Source organism: Eptatretus burgeri, unplaced genomic scaffold (genome assembly GCF_056783735.1).
Source record: "Eptatretus burgeri isolate ZD-2024b unplaced genomic scaffold, Ebu_testis_v1 Ebu_testis_scaffold_225, whole genome shotgun sequence".
In the NCBI taxonomy this organism is placed as follows: Eukaryota; Metazoa; Chordata; class Myxini; order Myxiniformes; family Myxinidae; genus Eptatretus; species Eptatretus burgeri.
This window is the reverse complement of record NW_028222175.1, coordinates 41,297-60,349: the sequence shown is the minus strand read 5'-3', so window position 1 is coordinate 60,349 and position 19,053 is coordinate 41,297. Positions and strand designations below refer to the sequence as shown.

At 44.3% G+C, this 19,053-nt stretch overlaps 1 long non-coding RNA gene across 4 annotated transcripts; it reads left to right on the top strand.

Moving 5' to 3' along the window:
* Positions 1-5,166: 5,166 nt before the first annotated feature.
* Positions 5,167-18,056, top strand: LOC147007378 (uncharacterized). Of its 4 annotated transcripts, XR_015054219.1 has the most exons (5): positions 5,167-6,681; positions 6,834-6,905; positions 15,644-16,618; positions 16,789-16,841; positions 17,182-18,056. It is a non-coding gene; the product is annotated as an uncharacterized LOC147007378 (long non-coding RNA). The 4 variants fall into 4 exon arrangements; XR_015054217.1 differs by having other exon boundaries at positions 5,167-5,980; positions 6,070-6,681; positions 15,644-18,056; XR_015054218.1 differs by having other exon boundaries at positions 15,644-16,841.
* Positions 18,057-19,053: the final 997 nt, after the last annotated feature.

Below are 19,053 nucleotides of genomic sequence, written 5' to 3'. Positions count from 1 at the left end.
AGCAGCCCCCGCAGTTCAGTTATTTCGATAAGTATGTGTTTATAGTTAGGGTCCTGTCCCCTATGTCTAATGGGTTAATTTCATGTGTGCGCTGCGGGTTTCTTTATAGTCAGAATTTTACATTAAATCTCCCCTTCGCTCCATCATCGCCATCACGCACGTGTTCGGGGCCACGGGCATAAGCGGGGTGAGGTCGACTCTACCCAGTGAGATGGTTGTGCCTCGCAAGCAATGAGGGATAGGAGTACCTCAGAAGCCCCTGACCAATCCGGAGACGAGTTACCTCAGGGCGGCCCTGCCCAGCCAGATGGGATGTTCGCCCCCGACAAATCCGGAGGCGAGTGGCCGGAGAAGAAGGAGAGTAGAGCAGTCATCGTCACCATTGCTCTTGGTGTGCATCGGAGCAGTCATCATGGCCATTGCTTTGGTCTGTCGTCGAGGTCGTCTGCAATCGTGGTCTGCAGTCTTTTGCGGGGCTCCTCGTGGTGGTGGTGGTCGAGCAGCCAGGATCGTAGGTTCGTGGATTTCGGGTCGTGGGTTCGAGTCCCACCGTGGTGGGTTGGAGTCGGTGTGACCGCACAAGGCGGAAAGGTACCCGGCCAGGCTCTGTTCCCCCAGCTGAACTATCCTCCTCGGCTGGACGACCAAATACAGACCCGACGGTCCATTTCTTTTGGGTGTGTGTGTGTGTGTGTGTGTGTGTGTGTGTGTGTGTGTGTGTGTGTGTGTGTGTGTGTGTGTGTGTGTGTGTGTGTGTGTGTGTGTGTGTGTGTGTGTCTGAGTGGGCCCTGTCTTTAAGTAGAATTGCTTAAGTGTTGTACATTGCATTTTATTCATGTTTAAGTTTGCTCTGTGTCTCCCTCCCTTATAAATTAACCCTCTTGTTAAATGTTCCAGTTCGTTGCCCGTGTTTTCTTCCATTGACCCAGCACGGTTCGTGCTTGAGAACCAGTAAGCCGATTGGGCTGTAAGTTGTCGTTTGGACCGACGGACTTTGCTAATTCCGCTCAGTTACACCAGACCGAGGTCGCCAGATCGACCCGGTTCGACAGAGTCCGTCGAGGGTGTGACTTCCCCGGTAATTTGACGACATGGGTACTTGGGTATATTTAAATTTGGCTGTTAACCCTACCCCACGCCGTCAGAGAATTGGCGAGCACGGTCCTTCAGTGACCCGTGACCTTCAGAGTTGTCCGAGAGTCACGACCTAAATTCCGGGTGTTTGGTGGGAGACGGCTCTACTGCTCCACCTGGCGGCCGTTCCTCGCCACCGACCCCTGGCCCACAACAATATCATGTATATTAAAGTATCCGGATTACTCCGTCCTCCATCTCTCTTCCTGTCGCACTGTCTTCACTGTGACATCATTACGTTTCACTTTGTCGTCATTATATTACGTCCAAGACGGCATTACGTTATCACGTTTAATCTCTATGGATGTGTACCTCTCAACCCATCCCATGATATATTTCTTTGAAGTTTTTTTCTTTGTTCATGATTGGTAGATGAAATGTGAATTGTCCACGATGGTGGGGGATGAAGGTTACCTTGTACAAACACTTCAAATATTCATATGTAGGCCATGCACACACTTGTGAACGTTTGTTGTTTTGTATGCAGCCTGTGGATGCTGGTTGCATCATTATCTGGAAGCGTAGCTGTGCCTCTGATGCAGTGCCCCTGTTAATAGTAACCTGGTACTCATTTTGCAAACCTTGGAGGCAACCCATCTGGTGTTATGTAACGGCATGACGGGCTCGAACACAAGACCCTAAGATCTTAAGCCAGCCACCTTAACCGTGAAGCTAACACCATCCTTATTTACTGGTGGACATGCTTTTTGCTTATCATTTATTAATCAAGCTTCATCCGTATATTAACAAACCAATCACTCGTCAATCTCTTTTAAGTCAAGTTTACAGTCACAACAACATTTGTGTTCATTGCCGGCCATTTCTTTGCACCTTTGAGTTCGGGGTGGGGGAGGGAGACTAGCAATTGTGGGGATTTGTCTCATAAGGTTTTACAGCTCAGGCCAAATAAATAATAAACAAATACCAGTTGATCGGATTTTTTTTTTTTGAAGGAGGAGCTGGGCCGTTTTATTTGTTTTTTTTTTTGTTTGTTTGTTTTTCAAAATGGCCGCCATCATTTGGTACCCAACAAATCATGTACTCCACAGTTTTGTTTTTGCTTCCACACACCTCCATCCATCCTTCCACCTCACCCCTTCCCCTCCATCCTCCCACCCCACCCTTTATCCTCCCTCCTCCCACCACACCCCTTCCCCTCCCCCTTCCTCCTCCCACCACACTCCTTCCCCTCCCCCTTCCTCCTCCCACCCCACCACCCCACCCCTTCCCCTCCATCCTCCCACCCCACCCTTTATCCTCCCTCCTCCCACCACACCCCTTCCCCTCCCCCTTCCTCCTCCCACCCCACCCTTTATCCTCCCTCCTCCCACCCCACCCCTTCCCTCCCTCTTCCCACCGTGCTGATTCTTCGGACGTCCTTCCAGCATTTAAACGTTCACTGATGTAGTACGCACCCTCTGGGTGAGTGGAGTCTGTGCAGTACTTGTTGGAAAAAGTATCATCTGTACATTGCAAGAAGACTCTTGATGTTTTGTAGCATTTGTTTAAAGGGTGTACAGGTCTGAGGGATCACAGAGGTCTATATATGCATTCTAAAGGGTATGTTCCAATCTCATTTTGGGGCTAAGGGGTCGTATGGGAGAGTGAACGGTCTAAAGTACATGACATCCCGTTTATCACATTTGTTCTAAGTTGTGAATTTGAGAAAACTGTTCTTTTCCAGGAAAGCAAATATGAACGAGTTCTCCTGTTCTCAAGATGTTGGGCTGAACCAGTCTCCATGTTCGGAAGATGTTTGTCGGAAGGAGTCTCCACCGCCTCCTCTGCCAAAGGATAAGAAAACTTCTCTGTGGAAGCGTGTGAAGGAAATCATTTTATGTCTTCCTCGACATGAGGCATAGTTCACCCCACCTGGTATTAATTCAACAGCCGAGTGGTAGCAATAGTTTATTGCTGGGTTGGGATTCAAACCCAAGCGAGACAGCTTTGAGTGAGCATGGGTACCTTCCAGCTATCCTGCCGTTATGTGGCGATTCATTGCTTTGTAACCACTGAAAACCTTTTTTTACTCATTGTAATCTAATTTATTTTGCCTTCCTCACTCCGGAAATGTCCCCACGGAGAACCGCGGTTGAAGAGTGCTCGCCCAAGTTGCTTTTAAACACTCAACTTCAAGCAAGCACTCCCCAACGAAACGGTTGAAGAAACTTTCAAACAACCAAGCTCACCAAGTGGCTTTAAGCAATCAAGCAAGCACTCCAATGAAATGGTTGATAAAGAATATTTAATGTGACCGCTCTGGCTTGGCAAGCGATTCACGACCAGAGACAATCGAATTTGAATTGGACACGGCTGTGCTGCTGATGCAATGCCCTCTGGTTCGGGCAGGAATTTGGAATTTATTCAGGGAGCCTGCGATAGCTTGCCGACTTTTCGTGTTGGACACTGTTGGAACTTTAACGTCCATCGGACAATGCCAGCAGACGGGATGTCCGTTTAATGGCCGTATGAAGGACAGCACACACACATTGGTGAATCGCCCTCTCTGTGAAACACTGGGATGTCGGGGTTCTAACCCGGGCTCGACTGATTGGAGGAAAGTTTTGGAGATTGGGACACCAAGGGGAAAGGAAAGTGTTGTTTTGGTGATTTTCACACCCTCTTCACCACGTGACATTTCTTGGCTTCATTGTGAACTGTGTGTGAAGATATTGATGAGGGTAACAGTCGTGTTGTGTGTGTTTTTTTTTTTCTCTCTGAATGTGAAAAACTCACACAGCACTGATGCAGTCTGATTTTTTTTATTCCGATATCGTTTCTTGTCTGTGACTTTTTTTTTTAACTTGAGTTTTTGCAAAATCTTTCTACTTTTTACCGGTGTATTGTGTCTCTCATGACAAAAGTACATTTGAAGAAAGGCATGCTTACTGGTGAGTTTTGAAAATGAATCTTTTCTTCAAATATATTAGTTATCTTGATTACAACTATTTTACATGAACAGTAAGACCCCTACAATTGTGGGGGGGATATGTTCCTGAAAGATGCCGTGAATGTCTGGGCATTGTTTCAGTGGGAAAAAGTGGGATAGGTTCCCGACGGTTCGCGATTCATTCGTGAAATTTTAAAATGTCATGAACACGAATGCACATGATGACAGTTTCATTATAAAAAAAAAAACTAATAAGGAAGAGACTCATAAATAAATAAGTCAAAAAAACAACAGCGGCAGGAACTGTTTCCAATTTTTAGATGTAGTTCCGGGGAGTTTATGTGATTGTGCGTCGTCAGTCAGTCAGTTAGTCCGAAAACACTTGCAACTTCTTCTGCGAAACTGCTGATGGCATCGTGACCAAGCTTCAAAATGGTCAAAATGGGTCCAGATTTGACCCCCCCCCATGTCCAATCGGTATTTGGTTTCCACTCTGGAATAACATACACAGTTTTGGTGAAACTTGACTAAAACCATCATCACCCGTCATGTACCAAAGTTAGTTCACAGCAATAAAAAGAAATCGAGCCCGAAAGGGGTCTATAGGGGGTTGTCCCCCAAAATAGATATTTGCTTTTTTTTTCTCAGTTAGGCCTATATCACATTTGCCACGGCGGCCGTGGGGTCTCCAAAATCTATGGCCACTAGCAATTATACGGCGGCCGCAGTATTTCCACGGTCACACAATGTAGCAGTCACATAAGTTTTTATTTTTCGGGTAGCCGCACGGGGTATTTATAAATTGTGGAGACCGAAAATGTGGGGGTACCGTACGGTCTTTGATTTGATGTCGCACGGTGACCTTAGGGCGTCCCTGCAGTGGCCATATAATTTTCAAGGCAGATGCAAGGTGACCGCAGGGGGGCCGAAGGCGAACGTGCGGCCAGACGGACGGTAACGAGTGGGTTTTTTTTTTTTTACCAGTTCTTTTGTTTCAGTTTGTCGAATTGCTACGGCGAACGTATAAATGGAAAAAAGTTATAACTCCGTGCTATAATTCCACGGCGCCGATTTTGTGTGATCGTGGAAATACTGCGGCCGCCCTATAATTGCTCGTGGCCGTAGATTTTGTAAACCCAACGGCCGCCGTGCCAAATCGGCCTTAGACTTGCAGGTCCCACATCATTCCTGTTGAAGATTCCATCACAGGTGTAATTACAGCACAACAAACAAACTGGAACGACACATGGCAGTGCGCCGACCTCGACCAGGCTGAACAGTTTATGTTTTGGATCCCACTGATGGGCCGGATCTGGATTCGGACCTGAACTAAAATCGAATTGGCTGTTTCTCTCGCCTCACCAACTCATCCACCAAGTTTTGTCAGAATTTGGCCGCAACATTTTGAAATGTCACGCCATATTTCGTTTTTGGCTCCATCTCTCAATGTTGAAGAATCACTTAAAGAATTCTCGTATCCAGATCTGGATTCTGATCTTCACCAAAATCGAAACAATTAGTCCTTGTCAAACACTCGTCCACCAAATTTAGTCCAAATCCGTCCATAACCTTTTGAGATATCCTGCTCACAGACAAACAAATATGAAAGATATGCCGTGCACAGCACGATGCTTGCCAGATCCCTGAAGAAAATTTGACCTTAAAAAAATAATCGATGCCAAATTCAGTGACCTGATTTTTCAAATCCTCTTCAAATTCCAACTCGATCGGATGAAAATTGAGGATTATTTCAAAACCTGCCAGAAGTTGTATTCAGGGTTCTCAAATTTTAATTAAACCGCCCTGTCGATTGTAATCGTTGTAATATGACGATACACCAACATCTCACGTTTTAATTGTTTTTCCTCATTGTTGCTAAGGTGTGATAATATGAGCTTTTATTTTCTCTTTCAGGTGGTTTTGAAGAAGGGTCTATATTTGGAGGAGTCAGAAATCGTAAGCTTGTGTGAATGTGGAGATTAACTGTGTTTTACCTGTTGAACCAACGGTTTAATTTACCTCGCTCTGTCTTTTGTTCGTGATAGATCTTTGTCTCGTGGCCCCGATGCTGTGAGTCCTCTCTGTATGAGTTACGACTTTCTGGTCGCAGCTTTGGGGTAAGTTAACCTTCAAACAGGTTATCTTGTGAACTTGTGCAAGTTTTTGTTTTTCTTCTTTTTCTTCTTTCGTAGCTCTTTCAAGAAGCCGAAATGATGAAGAGATTTGATCATAAAAGCATTGGTAATTATGGTTTTCACTCAAACCGATCGCAATATGAACAAAATAACTTACAAATTGTGTTTCTGTGGATGAATTTCTCATGTATCGCTCGACGATTGACGATTTTTCTTGAACTCGATCGAAACATCGTTGAAGTTTGCAAGCACTTTGGGATCCATCTCTTCATACTCTGTTACAGAATGTTGGGCCGCATTTGCAGCTTCGCAAGCAAAGGTTATACTGGGATGGTTTGCCATTACCTTCCGGGCAGTACAAAAGGAAGCGATTTGTAATTTGTTAAGGGTGCCGGTGATAGCTCGCCTACTCTTCATGAAGGACACTGTGGAATCCTAAATGAACTCCAACTAATGTCATCAGATGGAATGCCGGTTTATCGTCCAACCGAGGGACAGCACACGCAATGAATCACCCTGCGTGTAAAACACTAACTTGTCACACAGTTGATTACTTGGCATTGGAAGGGTCACACAAAATTTGCATGTTCATCATGTTGTTTGAAAGTGTTTGACTTTTGTTGAGTTTCTTCTGCCAACTGAACTTGTGCTTCACCGTCTTGTTTCCCCCACAGTGAAGTTGATTGACGTACACCAAGATGAGCTCTGTAAGCGAGTGGTCCTCGTTATGGAGTTTGTGCCTGGAGGTGAGGTTTCTGGAGTCATTTTTACTGAAAAATCGACTGTTTGTGTCCATCAAGTTCATTTTCACTTGAGCGGATAAGCCATTTAGTAATTGGAAACCATGAATTATGATGTGCTGATTGTTGGGACTTTTGAGGTTCATGCAGTGCCACATAAAAGGAGAATCTGGCCGACTGAACAAGATGCGCGATGTTGCTCCCAAACGAGCCATGACCACTGAGCTGTATCATATATAACTGGAGCGAACCTGGAGCACACACTTCCGAGGCCAATCAGCTGTAATGTTTGAAGACCCTTCCCTCGCTGGAACGCGAGAGGTTAAGGCATAGCTGAGACTGTGATAAGCCCTGGATTTTATCGGGTTCTGTTGAGATTGATTCACATTTGTTTCCGTATTTCCTCGTTTGGTTGTTTTCCATTGGAGCCTTTTAATCGAGCGATATGAATGTGAGTGACAAAACTGAGTCTTATTTTGGGAAGTCAAAGGTGTCAAATTGAGTTGGTTTCAGTGTGGGGTTAATTGATTTCCAGTACCTCAATGAAATACAATGAACGTGGGGCGGTTGGGGGGGGGGAGGGGCGAAAGGTTTAAATAACAATTTTTCTCGCAGATGACGTCAACCCGAGATGCCGTTGCTCAATCTCACTGTGAAGCACTTTATTGATGATTCTCACAATATGCGTTCACAGGATAAATTGAACACCTCAGCAAAAAGCATAAACCGAATCAGCAACTTTGATCAGGCAAAAACTTTGGAGTTGAAACTTCACCGCCGAGACTGAAACGATAACAATAATATCGAAAGACACATGACAATCTTGTTTGATGTAAAATAAAGTTCCCTTAATTGTGAAAAGTGATGCTTTTGGTCACTTTCAATTCGTGGGAATGCCTGTTGAAGCCGAAAGCACAGCAGAGCAGCAAATTTGCTCTGAAACCAGTGAGGCTGACCAGGCTCCAGGGCATTCCAAGATGGCTGGTCGCTGGGGTCACTCACCACCGATTCAATACTATAGCAGGGTTCGCTCCAGTTATATATGCAGCTCAGTGGTCATGACCCGTTGGCCATGGAGTACGAGGGAGATGGGATCCGATGCTCATCCTCGTGTTAATATGTTTATCGTTGCAGGTATATGCAGTTTAGGAGTATCAAACTCTGTGATATCAAGAATAGACACATTTTCTACCCTTTGAATTCCATCCAAAGATGATATTTTCAGGACTGTCGTGTCCAGGGGGGTCAGCCCCGACCTGAACGGATAGCCAAACGATTTCCCTTGGAGGCTTACAGCCGAGAGTCTCTGAGATTATGGCTTGTGTGGGAAGGAAAGGATGGAGCAGACGGAAGCGCACAGCACAGCACAGGTGTTTTACTCTTGAACTCACAACAAATAGACAACACAAGCAACTTAAATCTATGTGGGGGTTTCATGAAAATAGATCAAATATTTACAATGGTAATAATTCAAGATGGGATTGTAATGAAATGGAACGTGAGGGAAAACTCAATCTAATTTTGAGTTGCCTCCACACAGACTTTGATACAGACAAGGGGACAGATAAAATAAAGAAAAATCCCTCCTTTATCCCGGCACTTATGTGTGTGCCCTGGGATGAGTTTCGGAAGCTTGAAGGTCACCAAACCACTTTGGCGCTGCGTGGGAAAATGCACCCAAAATGGCGCACAGCTGCTCTCTGGGTGGGCAAACATGCAGGAGGCAACTCGGGCGGTGATACGCAACACCAAGGCTCAGAAACTGCCGTGCAACTTCTTCGGTCAATCGCACATGCCGACGCCGCTGCCCTGCAAAATTGCAGCGTCTCTTTCCCCAATGGCACAACACGAGGCTTTGAGGCTGGTCTCACACGATCCAGCCAACAGTCAATGACCAGCGTCTTGCTCCACCACACGAGCCAATTCACCTCATCACAAACACAAGAATCGTGCAGTCTTCTTCACCATGTCACGGGGAAGCCAGCCGTAATGCCCTTCTCTTTCAACTGGCATCCTTCCGCTCTCGCTTCTGTCCCGCTCCGAATCTAACTCCCTGCCTTCTTGTCACCCAACACGAGACACTCTAACTGTGATCCTCACTCCCTCCTCTTTTCTGTGATATCACGCCCATTCATCATCCACTCCAGGGGCATGGTTTTTCTGCCTGCTTGGATGTGCAGCTCGGTTGTTGTTGTTTTAAGGACATGATCCCTTTTTATCGCCGGTCTTCAAATGCAAAAACGTAGGAGAAGGTCACGGGGCAATCACACCGTGATAAATTATCCTTAAACCCTAGCTAATCAACACAGCACCACCACAACACCCCCCCCCACCTCCCCCCGTGTGGTGACACGTAACACTGAAGCTCACAGTTGCCCGATTTGTTTTATTACATCAAGATGTCTCCGCATCTACGGACCAAGCAACTCGATAGAATTCTATCTTTCCCATGAAATTCCTCCATCTACCCCACAAACATAACAGGACTTTTCCTGTATTCAGCGACTGAATTCAGTAGACACCGGATGGCTTTTGATTCCAGCTAAATTCAGTATTTTCTCCAATTTGCGCAACTGCTCTCCAGAAACTATTCAATCACACTCCCTCCAAGAGCTCAAGCAGGTGGTGCACAACCATCTTGGGTCATCCTCCATCCTTTCCTCTGTTTTTTTTTTTCAATCCCCATTAACCCACTTTTCACTCGACCTACTCACTTTGAGTTTCCTATACCTGTGCTTCCTCTCTCTCTCTCTCTCCCTCTCCCCTTATCCCCTCTTGCCTCTTCCTGTTCATTTGCTCCCTTCTTCTGTCCAACTGTGACTCTATGTCACCATGCTTTTCCATGACCTTCGATTTAGCAAGCAATATTTGTCTTTGTTGTTTTCTTTATCGTTTCCTCCACTCGTTCCACTTTATCATTCCTCCACTCATGTTTTCTTAGAAATTAATAATCTCATTGCTTTGCCTTTGTGATGTTTCTGTTCGATGTGTGCAGATACACTCACTCACGACTTGATTTGCAGAAGAAATTTTCTCCAAATGAAGCATCGGGTATCATGAAGCAGGTGAGCTGAAAGTGCTTTCAACCTCAGTGTGATGATGATAGAAATCATTGAATTTCAAAATGGTAAAATCTTCACAATCACAATCTGTCTCCATGTTTTAATATTTTTATCTCCTCCTTCCAGATGGCTTCTGCTTTTGCGTACATGCAAAGCAAGAACGTTTTTCATCGGAATATCAAGGTAACCAACTAGACAAATGTAGACCGTGACACATTCGGTGTAACACTGCAATGGAAACCATTTTTTTGTGCAGAACAGCAAGGAAGAGTGGGGTTGGGAAGTTGAGGGGACAGGAAACAACAAAATTGTATTATGGTAATGAATGAAGGGGGTGGGGTGGCTGTCACTTATCCACCCTTTTTGTTCTTGTTACACTTAATGAGACCTCCAAGGAGCCTGGTGTTGGCTCAGTGGTTAGGGTGGCGGCTTGGGATCCTGGGGTACTGAGTTCACGCCCTGTCGGCCGCTTGATTAATACACCAGGGGGTCGACTCAGCCTGTCATCCTTCCGAGGTTGGTGAAATGAGTACCAGTTCCAGTGTGTGTACTGGTAGAGGGGCACTGCATCAGCGACAGTCGCGCTTCAAGAAATGATAGCTACCCCGGCAGCTAAGCTGCCATACGACCACCACCAGACCTCCAATATAGTGAGAAGTGAAGATATCAAAATTAAATACCCATTTAAGTTGAGTTGCAGTTTGTGAAGGACAGAAACACCCACTGTCACAGTGCATCCTTAATTCTAAGCTTATCTGGCATTTAAATTCCAGATAAGGTATTGTCATTGCGCACAGTCCACACGTTTTCTATTTCAGCTTCTTCAGCCAAACCGCTGGGCTGATCCAGCTGAATTTGGCAGCAACGTTCCACTCCTGACTGGTAACAGGGATTGCTAAGTTTGTTCCGATCACGTGACTTTAAGTAGGTCAAAATGGTCGACTTCGTCGATTTCTTCCAAAAACTTTTTTCCCTCAGCACACGTATCCTCCCTCAGCACATGTGCAGTTTTACATCTCAACTCCCTGAAGAGCTGAGCTCTGCCATTAAGCCTGACCCTATGACTGATCATTGGTAACCAGTGTCCCTTGAGAGACAAAATTATTCACCCGACGGTGAGTTCCAAGACTTCCACTGGCAACATCAAGGATGGTGGTCTTGAAGGCACTCCACAATTTTTTCAGGATTTCCCAGAGCACCCAGACCCCACCCCCTCCCCCAAATCCCCACTCACCCTGTTCGCAAAGTCCTCAGGTACCCTCTCATCCTTGACCTTGCCAACATCCAGCGTAGGCTGAGATGGTACCATTCTCCCAGATTTAAGCTGCAACTTCAGAGTTGGTACAAGCCTGTGGTTGATATTGAGGGACTGGGCACTACGGTAGATCCTGCAGTTCTTGATCATCCTCCAGCGTCCAACGAGCACGTGGTCAATCTCCTTTGCCACACCACCAGTATTGGAATACCTAGTCCAGCGATGAACCTGTGGGCACTGAAACTATGAACCAGCCACCCTCAGTCCACGATTTCTTGCAAAGCCAAGGAACTTTGTGCTCTTCTGATTCACCTTTCCAGACCCATGGGGACCAACACCTGTCCCATATCCATCCCTATCAGTTCCAGTCGATGCATTTAAATCCCCCAAGACGAGAAGTGTATCTTTCCTGGGGCACTGATGAACCACAGACTCGAGTGCGGCATCGAATGCATCCCTCGCGGTGAGATCACTCACCCCAGTCGGAGCATATACAGAGACCAGGGAAACGACACCCAAGGAGTAACCAATCCTTTTATCTCATCATACGCTCCTTGATTAGTGTTACCTCAATTATCATTGGAGTCAGCTTTTTGGACACAGCGACAGCATCTCCCTGGGCATTGTTGCCATCAGAGCAACCAGACTAATAGTCAATGCATCCACCCGCCATGATCTCGCCACTATCCGGTCTCCGAACCTCAGAGTGTGCTGCAATATCGATGTCTTTGAAGGGCAGCAGCACAGGAGGTACTCCAATGGAGTGGGTTATCAGTTTTCTGTGCATTTTGTTGTATGTTTTGCAGAATGAAGTGTTTTACGGTGGCCGGAGTGCAAATCCTGCCACCAACCTCGTAAAAAAAACAAAAGTAACCCAACTGCGGGAGGATGACCACAGGCACAGATGAGCACCAGATACGGATGGCCGTTGGCTCACAAGGAGCTCCTCTGCCCTCCGCCATACTGATCACTTGACCAGAAGTGTGTCAAAATGGTGGTCGTGCAAATTCCTTCCAAAATTTTCTCTCGACCAACTCGTCAGAATGTGACCAAATTTGGCTTGAAACTTGGGCCAGGGTAGGGATGTTACTTAAATTGTGGAAGTCATGCCGATCACATGACCGGAAATGTGTCAAACTGGCGGACTTCGTAAATGTTTGGGAAAATTGCATAAATTCCTTCAAAAACCTTTCTCTCCAGATCCACCAGTCAGAATGCGACCAAATTTGGGTTGTAACATTAGGCCAGGGCCCAGATAAGCTTCGGGTCCAGTGATCCTATTCTTACCTCCGCCACTGAAGGTGAAGGATGTTATGTTTTCACCCCTCTCTGTCTGTCTGTCTGTTTTGTGCACAATATCTTAAAGTTGTGGATTAGATCCAGATGAAATTTGGTGGGCAGGTTTGGTGTGTGAGGATGACAAACTGATTAGATTTTGGTGAAGATCCGGATCCGAGTCCCAGAATTTTTTTCAGCGATTCACCACCATTGGGAGATGGGGCCAAAAATGATATATAGCACGACATCTCAAAAAGTTGTAGACTGATTCTGACAAAACTTGGTGAACACGGGTGCGTGACAAGGTAGAATTGATTCAATTTTGGTGATCTGGACACGAGAATTATTTTTTTTAAAGTGATTCTTCACCATTGAGAGATTGGGCCAAAAACGAAATGTAGCATGATATTTCAAAAACATATTGGGCCGGATATGTTCTCGTGGATCAGGCATTACGTGGTGCAGGTATGCGGTCTACCGAGTGCACTTCCAGTTATATCTGTATTCGCGGCGGCAGTGTGAACATATTGAACATTTTATCCTTGAAGGTACCCATTTTTTCTGATACTGATTGCCCTCCTGTTAGTTTATCGCAATTCATGGTACCTCTCTCTCCTCATACTCTCAAAATTTGCCTTCCTCACATTTGGAAGCCACATTCTTCAATCTCAACCTCATCTTCACATAATCCACTTACACATGCTATGTAATGACCACCTGTCCATGAATGCTGTTCTTGCTCAACCTTTTCCACCATATTTGAGTTTTTACTAATTAGTAATGACATAATTACAAATTTGAGCAATTAGTTATTGTGTTATTACTATCTTTCTATCTATCTATCTATATATTACTAAAACTCTCATCTTGTATGTATGTATGTATGTATGCATGTATGTTCCTGAAATACAGCCAAAACGGTACACGATAGCGCAAAAATTTTAGGGCTCCCTTACTCACCATTCTCCTGCGGTGTGCAGTATCAAGTTTCATTCAAATCGGGCAACAAAAAAAATTATCAAATAATCAATTCCTGATTCAGTCAAGTCCTCTTCGGGAGGATTTGATCAATGCAAACAACCTCAGCGGTATAGTTCGCTGGAGCTATCTTTTTTTTTTTTCTTGAAATGATTTTTTAGCAGCGTCTCAGGTAGCGAACGCTGCTCTAAGAGAGCAGCTGCCTTCTTCCTCCTCCTCTTCTTCTTCTTCTTATTCTTCTTATTCTTCTTATTCTTATTCTTCTTATTCTTCTTATTCTTCTTATTCTTCTTCTGACAAAACCTTTTGGACTCGGCTCTTTTATACAGAGGATCTGGATCTCCTTAAATACTAAACACCTGTACACATCCTCACATAGACGGTGCCTTTTGAGAGCGTCTATCAAAAACTTTTAAATATATTTGGACATTTGCTTTTAAGTTTCGAAAAGTTCACGTTACTATTTAAAGATTATTCCATTTAATGTATTGTAATTTCATAAATACACTATTTTCTCGGCATGAACGAAGATCGTCCATGACGGACGTGACGTGACGGCATGTGACGAAATATCGGAAGTTGTTGTTGTTTTATTATTATTTTTTTATTTTTTATTCTTCTTCCTCTTCTTGTTCTTCTTCTTCTGGTGAAGACAAAACCTTGAGGATGCTGCTCTTGGACACATTTGTCCTTGTTTCATCAACTGCTGTCACAATGGGAACCCAACGGGATCACGGGTCATCGAGTTATTATTATTATTTCTAATGAGAGATCTAACTCTCCTTGTGTGGTTATGTACAAACTGGATAAATAAGCAATCCTTGACTGGATTGAGAAATTCTTCATCTTCCCTTTCCCTGTTCCTGAACCCAATCAATTCCTGGCAAATTAAAATCACCCACAATCGATACTCTTCCCTTCCCACGTGCCTTTCGGAATTCTTTATTCACCTTTCTTCCTTTGCACCAGGAGCCTCGTATACATTCCTAACTATTCTTCCATCCCAAATATCCATCCACACAGAAACCACTCCATTAATTCCCTCCTTCATATCGCCCCTTTCTCTTGATATAATACGCACAGGGCCGGATTTACCATGTGGGGGGGCCATGGGCACAATGATTGTGGGGGGCCCCCAAAGTTGGAGATTAATCAACAACTTAAATTATAACTGCTTTTTAATCAACAACTGAACTTATATCTATAGATTTGGCAGATCCTCATCAGGAATGATTTGGCATATATGTTCACAAATTACAATTAAATCTGACAATATGACAAGATGGACGGATTGTTATTGATATGGCTGGTGACTTATCTATGAGCTCATTCTAAAATCAAATCACAAAAAATGCTGTTGCTACAAGAGTAAGAGATAGAGATGGACTAATATAAGAAAATAACAAACGACTCAATGTCATTAATCACACTACGAACGTCGACGAAAAATCTTCGAACTTCTAAAAACCCTCTGGGCAAGAGAAATCCGTAATGGTGATTAATAGCCGAATTCCAGCGACCGCAAATATACGGCAGTGTCATCCACATCAATGAACGTACACACGGTGCCTTAATCAATGGACAAACTACCTGCGTGACTTCGCGGCAGCGAACTCGGATATGATACTGTCAACCTGCATGGAATTGAGCACATCGGATTCAGTTGAAATGATGGTTGAAAAACAAAGAGTTTACAATCGACATTCACCGACAATAAAACTTTAGAAGCATATTTTCAAGGGATTTTCAAAATGTCATCGAAATTGTGGGGGGCCCCTAAATGTGGGAGGCCCTGGGGCCATGGCCACCCCTGAATCAGTACTAAATACGCCAACACGGTGTTGTTTACCTGGATTGGTACATCTCCAGATATTTTCTCTTTCCCATCACACCTCTACATCTTGTAGCCTCCTCGTCCTTTCCTCCAGCTAAACAAAGTCTCACTTACTGCGACTCTATCATTCGTTCTCTTCGCAATCAACTCTCACTTCAAGTTCCTCCTATTATTGTATAAAATCTTGACATCAGCAGAGGATGTTTTTTTTTTTTTTTTACTTTTCTGTTCCTGGCATTTTTTTTTCCTGTCTGCCCTTCTCATTCAAATTTGAATCTTTCTTTTAACATATTCAATGTTTTAAAAAAAAACATTTTGATTTCTGCTTATTCCCCAGCTTGACAACATGCTTTGCAACGACCTGTGGGACGTGAAGGTTGTCGGCTTTGGCCTTGCTCACGTTTTCACGCAAGGTGAAAAATTTGATGACTGCCATGGATCACATGACTATATAGCACCGGAGATCTTCTTCGAGAGTCGCCACGAAGGTCCCCCGGTTGATGTGTGGGCACTTGGCATCCTGTTCACAAAATTACTTGTTGGGACTGGAATTTTCTGCATTTGACATCATGAAAGTGAGTATTGTTTATAATGATGTCATGATCATTATCACAAAGACGTGTCATCATTACTTTGTGCAGAGTTGCTTTTTTGAACATAACCGCTCTCTGTAATTGTTATTTTGAAAACAGAATCTGCACAGGGGATTGACGGCGCTCGCTGAGAGTGTCAGGGTGTGCAAAGAGGTTCCGCTAGATATTCCGGTTTGGACGCGTGATCTATTTTCTTCAACACTGTGGGATGAAACACATGATTGTTTCATCAATCACTTGTATTCTCTTTTTTAAATCTTGTTTGTTACGTTTCATTTTGTCTGCTAAAAATTTGAATTGTCACAAATTTATTCAATAAACCCATCGACTTGATCTCCAGTGGTTGAGATCTCCAGTGGTTGAGATCTCCAGTGGTTGCCAGATTTGTTTTTTGGCTCGTGACAAAAACTTCTGCATTGCACACCATCATTTAGTTGATGAATCAAAATATATTTTGTTCGTTTCGAGTCAAGTCTTGGTTATTGCATCAGGGAGTGCTTGTTTGGAATATTCTTGTCATGTAAATGTAAGTATCCGATTGTGATGACGGGTCCATATTTTGTCACAAATACATCTGTTTTGCTTCTTCACAGACATCAGATGACTTCACGATCTTCAATGCAGTGCTGTACAATCTGCCGCGCTGTGCAAGTCAACTATTGGTTTCTCTTCTCGCAAGGATGCTTCATGCGGATCCCATGAAAAGGCCCACTATGGAGGTGGGGGCTTTGATTCCGTTTTCCAACTGAAGTATTTTATTTGCATGAACATGTTTGTTCACACATGCTGGGGTTGCTCACCTGTTGTTGTGAGGCAAAAATGTTATTACTCACTGGTGGAGCTGTTTCCTGATCGTGTTTATACTTGATTCCAACACATTGTTTTGTAGGAGTTTTCAAACCCCAAGTGGTACAGATGATGTCACTCTTTGTAATTTTGATGGTAAGGAGCCTTCTTTTTTTTTCTACTCTTTTAATATCCTCCATTTGTACAGTTTCTCCGTAAGATGGAGCCTCATGGAATAACAAGGTGATAAGAGAGCATTTACTGATAATGGGACGGACATCAGGGCAACTGTTGGACAATTTAAACATGAACTTCCAGTTCTGGGTTTGAGTGAGTTAAACTTTGGTCGTGCAGTCTCTCAAAGCTATGTTTTCAGACCGGATCTGTCGTGTCTCTCTATCTTTTAGTTCACGTGTTGTGTTTTCGTATCATATTTCCGTGTTTCACCGTATCTTACCATATCTTCTTTTGGCGTTTTGTCCCTGCGAATGTCTAGCCGACTCACCAAGGATGAAGTCATGGTTTTGGATGTTTGATGATCTGAGATGGTGGCGAACAGCAGTCTTGAAGACCTGGAAGAAAACGGCAAAAATTCAAAGCAAAACAACAAACCGAGTCGACATCAAATATTGAAAAAGTTCCTTCTGGAAATTATTCCAGTCGACAGTGAAGGAACTCTGCCCCGAACAACAGATCATGATGACTGGAGTACAATCGTCGGTATGTCTGGGAAACTAATCTGAACACAAACCCGAACCAAGTTCTGTCTGAAAACTGCCCCATACCTGTACCCTTCTCAACGGAAAACTCCTCCCAGCGTGACGTTCTTTCTTCAGGGTGGAAAATCTTTTCACAGCTTTCCTTACTTTCCAGGTGATTGTGATGATCGACAACCGTACTACCGACTTTGAACTCTGACAATCAAAACTTTTTACCTTCCTTTGTGGATACTGTCTTGTCTGTTCTTTTTCAGATATTGTCGTTCTTTGAGGGGCTGCCTTGATGCAGGCTGGTATGGCGATGAGAGAAATATTTCCTCAATGTAGCCTCTCCTTTCCCATCTCGAATGTCTCACAATCTTCCCTTTCTTTCCAGGTGACTTCGTTAAATGACACCACGACTGCAGACCCAGAACTCCAATCATCATCCCAATTTCTTTCAGCTTTCGGCTTCTCTTTTTCTGCTCTTTTTCTCGATATTTATTTGAGGGCCGCCAGGATGCAGGCTGGTGGTCTTCAGAGAACTATCTCCTCAATGTGACCCCCCCACCCCCCGCCACCAACTTCACCCTCCCAAGTGTAAGCTTAATGTTCACTGTTGATCTTCATCCCATTTTTCTCTTACAGGTATAAATTAGTTTGGTAAATATTTTGGGTTCAGTGTTTCAGATTTTTTCCACCCTCTCATACCTGAGATTTCTCAGTCATCATGCTGTAGTTCAGTTGGCTGTCCTCCCGTTCTGGTTCAGGAGGTCACAGCTCAAGCTGATGAAGCCATTGTCACTCCTGTGTGAAGCGGGGCCATCGCCGTGACATATAAAACACACAGGAAAAAGTGCTCTGTGCTGAGGCGCGGCGGTGATGGTCATTGATTAACCCTCGACCAGGCAAAGATCCCCGGGGGGTTAAAAATCACGGTCAGTCTGCACAGCAGTTGTGTACTTCACCCGAGAATGAGGTGGATCATCTGCTGGGGTTGGTTGCCCGAGTGGAGACCCCACTGGTAGGAATCTAATCAGAGTGACATTCATTTTGAGGCCACTCCGGTTAGACCCCGACCTGAAGGGTGACGATCCCCATCTTCATCTTGATCATTATATCTGTTGTTCCTCCACGTTTATAAGGTTTAATTTAGGGCAGTGTACTTTATTCTACCAAAATTCATCCACAAGAATGGATTTTAAAGACTGACGTCATCATAATTTTGTTGCACAATGTAGCAATCGAGTGGTCATTACATGTAAATTGTGCTGCATTATGTTTATAGTATGTATTGTGTGTTGTTGGCATAAATGTTTCCTAATTCAGGAGAATGGACTTTTAAAATGAAATACTGGTGTTAGCTTAGTGGTTAGGGTGGCTGGCTTGGGATCCGAAGGTCCTGAGTTCAAGCCCCAGTGGCTGCTGAATTAACACCAGGGGGTTGACTTGGCCTGTCATCCTTCCGAGGTTGGCGAAATGAGTACCAGTGTATTGGTCCCGGTGTATGCCCGGGTTTTAATAGGTGTACCATATCCCTGTGTGTCGTGAGAGGCGACCAGGGTTGGCGTCAGGAAGGGCATCCGACCATAAAACATTGCCTCAAGAAAAGCTAACCCCTGCTCAGTCGGGAAAAATGGCTGTAAAAACGGCTGTTTTTTTTTTATGCG